General features: G+C 34.5%; 1 non-coding gene across 1 annotated transcript; it reads left to right on the top strand.

Annotated features, from left to right (window-relative positions):
* Positions 1–240: 240 nt before the first annotated feature.
* Positions 241–347, top strand: LOC114369057. The gene has a single exon (XR_003657519.1). It is a non-coding gene; the product is annotated as a small nucleolar RNA R71 (small nucleolar RNA).
* The last annotated feature ends 7,047 nt before the right edge of the window (positions 348–7,394 follow it).

Below are 7,394 nucleotides of genomic sequence, written 5' to 3'. Positions count from 1 at the left end.
TTCACGGCCAGTTGGGTTACCAGGTTAACCAAGGCATCTATTTTACCTTCAAGCTTCTTAGTCTCGGCTGATGAAGATGAATTCGTGGCTACTTCATGCACTCCTCTAATGACAATAGCATCATTTTTGGCTTCAGCAGGGGTCATGTCTCCAAGGGTTCCACCACTGGCAGCATCTATCATACTTCTCTCCATGTTATTGAGTCCTTCATAAAAATATTGGAGGAGAAGTTGCTCTGAAATCTGGTGGTGAGGGCAACTGGCACATAGTTTCTTAAATCTCTCCCAGTATTCATATAAGCTCTCTCCATTGAGTTGTCTAATGCCTGAAATATCCTTTCTGATGGTCATGGTCCTGGAAGCAGGGAAACTTTTTTCTAAGAATACTCTCTTGAGGTCATCCCAACTCGTGATGGACCGTGGAGCAAGGTAATAAAGCCAGTCCTTTGCCACTCCCTCTAAAGAATGAGGAAAGGCCTTCAGAAATATGTGATCCTCCTGGACATCTGGGGGTTTCATGGTGGAGCAGACAATATGGAATTCTTTCAGATGTTTATGCGGGTCTTCACCTGCAAGGCCATGAAACTTTGGAAGCAAATGGATCAGTCCAATTTAAAGAACATATGGGACATCCTCATCAGGGTATTGGATGCACAAGCTTTCGTAGGTGAAGTCAGGTGCAGCCATTTCCCTTAGAGTCCTCTCACGGGGTGAAGGTTATGCCATGTTCTCAGAATATTCAAAATCACCAATAACAGAATGCTTAGGATGCTCAAAAGGTACTAAATGATGTCTAAATAATCTATCAAATGTCCTATCTATCTCAGGATCAAAGGGTTGTAAGTCAGATGGATTGCCTCTAGTCATACACTATATTCAGCATGCACAGCTAGTTGCCTTCTTATGCAAGTAACAATGTAGGTTTGAACTACAGCTACCATTAAATGATATCCAAAGGACTTGAAATTTTGTGAGCAACCTTATAAAATGATGAGAAGATAGCACACAAAATTTCAAACAAAAATTCAAAGTCTAACTATAGAAGCTAAAAATGATAAGTTAAGAAAAACAAGAGAATAATACTTGGAAAATAAAAAACTTTTGGCAAAATCGCAATTTTTGGAAGAAGGAGACCTCAGCCTGCCTATGGCCGGCTGCCTTGGCATGAGAAATTTTTTTCTACCCTAAATACTTATATAATAATAGCGATTCTGATAACTGGAGCAAAAGTTATGGTCGTTTGAAGTTTTAACAAAAATCAAATTTGCTACTTTTTTGGAACTTTCAAATCTGACCAAACTAAGGGCTCCAGCTATTTTTCCCACAAAATATGGATCAAAAGAAGTGACCACAAAAAAATTCAGCCAAAAATAACAGCTATAGCTACCAAAACAAAAAATCAAAATTAATTCAGCAAGGGTGGCCTCTAAAATTTGTCACTAAGGGATTTCCACTACTACCCTGTTTTCCAGTTCAACAAAAGTGGTCACTAAATCCGTCTCAAATCACTATTCACAGTAGAACACCAAAACTAAAACAGGGAAAGCACTGAACAGAAAAACTAAAACAGAACACACAATAAACAAAATAACAAGGCTCTAAACACACTTAACGCAACACGAATACCACACTAACACAACACTAACACAACACACGAAAGCATAAAACAACTAAACATAAAACACAAATTATTAGCTATTATGAACCTTTGGACATTGCTCCCCAACAATGGCGCCAAATTTGATCGAGGTCGTACTCGAATCAAATAAATATTAAAATGTAGAAACTAGGATGTGATCCTAGGTCGTTTCCCAACGAGCAATGATACACCAAATGTTCATAACAGATAGTAGGAAATAGTAACAAATTGGGGGGCGGGGGTTGTTTGCTTTTGTAAATTAAAAAGCGAGTAAAATTGAATTACAAATTATCATAATTAAAATACGTTGCCTCCCCTTGATTCACAAGCAAGTCTCTTATCCTAGGTTGCGAGAATTTATCCTTTATCAGTTCAACCACTTAATCCAACCCTTAATTAAATTACTAAGCGAAATTTAACCTAAAGCATTCATTATGTGATTAAGCATCACACACACTAATTACTCATAAACGATCATTAAGCATGAACGTACGTAAATTAAGCGCAGAGACAATTAATCAAGCACTAAGCATGCATAAATTAATAGCAACAAATTCAGAGTAATTAGTGAAGAGGAAAAACTGAACAGAATTTAACAGTAATAATAGAACCTCAAAGAGAACTGTGCTTGATCCTCCAGAGAAAACAACGTTGCGGACTTAGCCTTCCATTAATCAAATAGAGAACGAAATTTTATTGATAAAACTAAAAGTCTGAAATGGAATTGTAAAAAACGAAAATAAAAGAGAAAGAGAAGAGAGACTCAAACTAAAAACGAAAAATAGAAGAGAGAGAGGAGAGAGAGCTAAACTAGAACCTTGGTGCTGTTATATAGCTTTTTAGCCCCAAAGCTTACAAATCTATTTTAAATCCAAGCCCATAAGTAAAATCAAATGAAATCTAGATAAGATAGGATAAGATAAGATCTAGATGAAATAATATCTAGATGAGATCAAATCTAAATAATATCTAGATAAGATAAGATAAGATCTAATTTTGTAGAATAAATTAGTCTGCCCTATTCAAGTCCAAGCCCAATTCTGGATTCAAGCCCAAGCCCAATTCTAGATTCAAGCCCAATGCTTCATTAATTCCTGAAATTAGATTAAAAACATCAAATTAGTTGAATGGGCCCAAATAATAACTGCCTCATAAATTTGACAATTAAGACTAATCAGTGTTTAAAATGGTGCAAAAAGGGTTAAGAAATAGGAGAAAATAATGGCACATCACTTAGTTCCTAAACGAACCTCTCACAAGTCAATCAGAACCAAGTGGGTGTTTTGAAAAAAACTTAACGAATTTGACATCATAGTAACGAATAAAGCAAGATTGGTTGCAAAAGGTTACAACCAAGAAGAAGGATTCGATTATGATGAAACCTACGCTCCAATTGCAAGGTTAGAAGACATAAGACTGCTGCTTGTGTTTGCATGTATCATGGATTTCAGACTTTTTTAGATGGATGTGAAGAGCATCTTCCTCAATGGTCTCATTGAAGAAGAAGTGTGTGTAGATCAATCACCAGGTTTTGTGGACTATGAACATCTTAACCATGTCTATAGACTGAAAAAGGTTATGTATGGTTTAAAGCAATCACCAAGGTCATGAAGGAATTTGAGATGTCTATGATGGGAGAGTTGAACTTCTTTCTTCGACTCCAAGTCAAGAAGATGAAACATGGAACCTTCCTAAGTCAAACTAAATACTATATTGAACTAATTAAGAAATTTGGCATGGAAAGATGCAAAGCACTTACTCCAATGGCAACTTCAACCTACCTTGACTTAGATAAGAAAGGTAAATCAGTGGATGAGTCAAGATATAGAGGTATGATTAGATCACTTTTCTACTTAACTGCAAGTAGACCAAATATCATGCTAAGCGTTTTCTTATGTGCAAGATATCAGGCCAATCCTAAGGGATCTCACTTAATAGCTGTCAAAATGATAATTAAGTACCTTAAGGGCACAACTAATATAGGTTTGTGGTATCCCAAGGGTACCTACTTAAATCTAACAGGCTTTTAAGATTCTAATTTTGTAGGTTTCAAATTAGATAGAAAAAGCACAAGTGGGACATGCCACCTATTAGGAAGCTCTCTTGTGTCTTAGAATTTCGAAAAGCAAGCTTGTGTAGCACTTTTCACTGCAAAACCTGAGTATATAGCAGCTGGAAGTTGTTATGCTCAAAGTCTCTGGATGAAGCAACAACTTGAAGACTTTGGAGTAAACCTTGATCACATTCCTCTAAAATGTGACAACACAAGTGTGATCAATCTAACTAAAAATCCCATCATGCATTCTAGGACTAAAGACAGAAATAAGACATCATTTTCTAAGAGGTCATGTCTTAAAAGGTGATTGTTGCATTGAGTTCATAGATAGTGTGTATAACTTAGCAGATATATTCACTAAACCACTTGCTAGAGATAGTTTCTTCTTCATTAGAAATGAACTAGGCATCTTATATCGATCTAGCATAGAATGACATTTTGTTTAATGCACATTATGTGTTTCATATTGCATTCTATATCACTTGATTTCTCTTAATGTGTCTTAGTTTGTTGATATGTGTGTTTAATCATTTGTTTTTTAGAAAAATCACATGTTTTCCTTGGTTATTTCATGATTTCTTTATCTTTTGATCGATTACTCTTTGTTTTAATTTATTACCATGGTCAGTTGTGTGATCAGTTTTTCAAAACTTTCTGTTTTAATCAATTACGCCATTATTTAATTGATTACCATTGATTGGTATGTGTTATAAGTTTTGAAAATCTTTTGTCCTAATCGATTACCCCGCATTTTAATTGATTACCGTTTTCGTGATTGTGGTGTTTTTGTTTAAAATTGTTTGTTTTAATCGGTTACCTATTTGTTTAATCGATTACATGCCTCATCACGAAAATGGTAATCAATTAAAATGTGGTATTTACTCCTGCCACCTACCTCAGCTAATCAGAACGTCATTATTTCTCTATAAAAGGCAACCTTAACTTTCTTCTACCTCCAAAATGGGGTTCTATTTCCATTCAATTTGTGTGTTCTATTTTGTGTATAAGTTCAAACTTTTTGGCCTTGTTAATGCCAAAAAGGGGAGATGAAATGTTGCATATTTGAACTACATATTTGCATATTGGGAGATGAAGTGCATATTGATTGCATTAGCATCAGTAAAGTTATATAGTAAGATATATCATGATGATGATGATATGATGAATTAATCCTTTCTCAAGTGTTAAAAATTTCATGATTGACTAAGGAAAACAATTCTCTAATCTCAAGACTCAAACCTTCCAAATGCACTCAATGTCATATTCAAGTTTGGAATCATCAAAGCCAAGAGGGGGGAGATTGTTAGAGATAGGGGGAACACATGACCAACATGAAGACTAAAGCTTGAAGCTTGGAGAAAAGCTTGAAGATGTTTTGTCTTTTACATGCCCAACTCCCTTGAGTGGCACTTGTATTGGTTGTTATATTGAATGTTGCATCTTAGTCCATATCATATCTCTTTTTCATCATGCATTATCATGAGTAAGTAAGAAGAAAAATTAATAAGTTAGAAAAGTTTCTTCTGAAGGCAAAACTCTTTATTTTAATTGATTACAACCTTATCATAATCGATTACACAAGTTTTCTGAAGCTTCCAAAGTTATGTCTCGTATCAGTTTAATCGATTACAACCTTATCGTAATCGATTACATAGTTGTTTTTGGACAATGATTGATTTATTCAGGAGTCTCTGCTTTAATCGATTACCATGTGCTATAATCGATTACTTCTTTTTCCACAAGTGTTTCAGAAGTGAACAAGAACATTTTAATTGATTACTTTGAGTATCTAATGGATTACATTATTCTTGAGTTGTTTCCAGGTTTTCAGAAGAACACTTTAATCAATTAAAAAGATAATCTAATTGGTTACTTCATTGAATTAATTGATTACCTTGTAGATTTAATCGATTATAGGCAATTATAACTATTTTTTCCATAAATAACCAGCTTGTGTTCTCTTCAAAAAAGAAACAATGAAATAAGCTTTTGAATGAGCCAAGATCACATGCTATTATTAGTTAAAGAAAGAAGATAAGAAAAGTGTTTAGAAAAGTAACTCACACCATCAAATCATTTGATTGTGAAGATCTTTTGTGATAAGTGAGTTGTGTCACTTTCTCGAATTCAAGAAGAACACCTCTTTAGTCAAGCAAGGTTTTGTGGAAAGGATTGATCAGGTTGTATCTATCTTTACTCTCGTTTTTCATGTATGGTTTTACACATCTTTTTGTTAGTGCATGAATTGCTTAAGGCATGCTAGAATAGGTGTTTCTAGTTTTTGCTAAGGGTAGGTTTTTCTTATGCTCTTATTCACATAGAACCCTAATATTGGGTGCCTAAGTCTCTTTTTTCGGGGTGGGAATTGTAGATTTCTTGTGATTACTTGTAAGGATTCTATATGCATAATGAAAATCTAATTTGTGTTTTGGATTAGATAACTGGATTAGCTTCTCTAGTGATAGAGAGTGAACCAGTATAAAAAGGTTGTGTACTTCTTCTGTTGATCTTATCTTTATCTCTCATTCTAGTCTTAATTAGTTTTGTATAGGTTCAAGAATATATCTTGTGTCAATTAGAGATGCATTTTCATCCTTCTTTTTTTGACACCATGTTTCACTTAATTGTTCATCTAGTGAGGGAAACTAAATTGTGTGGTCCCATTTATTTATGTTGAATGTACCTGGTTGAGCGATTCATGAAGATCTTAAAAGGGTATACAAAGAATCTACACCGTCCATAAGCATCCATTGTTGAAAGGTACATTCCAAAAGAAGCTATTGAGTTTTGTTCAAAGTACATTGAAAAGGCAAAACATGTTGGGCTTCCTAAGTCTCGGCATAACAAGAGAGTGAAAGGTAAGGGTTCACGAGGGTTGCATGTTATAACTCCGAGTCTAGAGGAATTGAAAAAATTTTATTTGTATATAACAGTAATGAAGTTGTGTCATACATAGTTCGTCACGAAGCCTTAATCAAGGAAAGTAACCCAAAAATGGCCAAGAATAGGGTGTTGAAAGAGCATAACAAGACTTTCCTAAATTGGCTTAAAGATACAATCTTTGGTGACATAATGCTTTTGAAATGTTAAGGAAGTTAGCATATGGGCCTAAAAGAAATGTTAGAAGTTGGTAGGGATACAATATCAACAAGTATTCATTCTACACCAAATCACAAGACGACAAGAGTACAGTGCAAAACAATGGGGTTAGTCTTAGAGCTGAATCCCAACACTTTGCTACTACAAATGATGACAATCCATGCCTGGTGTCCATGCCTTACTTTGGAGTCATTGAAGAAATCTAGGAGCTTAATTATGTTAAATTCATTGTATGTTTTTAAGTATAAGTGGGTTGATAGCAATATTGGTGTGTGAACCGATGATTTCATATTTACTTTGGTAGATCTGAAGAAGCTAGCTTATCATAATGAACCTTTCATCATGGTAGAACAAGCTAAATAGGTGGTCAGTGGTTCTACATAGAAAAACCGTTGGTGTTAATCTTGAAGAAGATGATTCAACCCTTGATACTTGTCACACTTTTTTCTCCACACACATGCTTAACCTCAAAGAAAAAGAAGAAGTGAACAACGTCCATGCAAATCATAATGATCATGATGAAGGAGAATTAATTAACATCATATAATGTAATCATTTTTTATATATACCTATTTCCATATTTACAATTACATAACTTACT

Source organism: Glycine soja, chromosome 9 (genome assembly GCF_004193775.1).
Source record: "Glycine soja cultivar W05 chromosome 9, ASM419377v2, whole genome shotgun sequence".
NCBI classification, from domain to species: domain Eukaryota; kingdom Viridiplantae; phylum Streptophyta; class Magnoliopsida; order Fabales; family Fabaceae; genus Glycine; species Glycine soja.
Note: the sequence above shows the minus strand (reverse complement) of the source record. Positions and strands in the feature narration are given on the sequence as shown.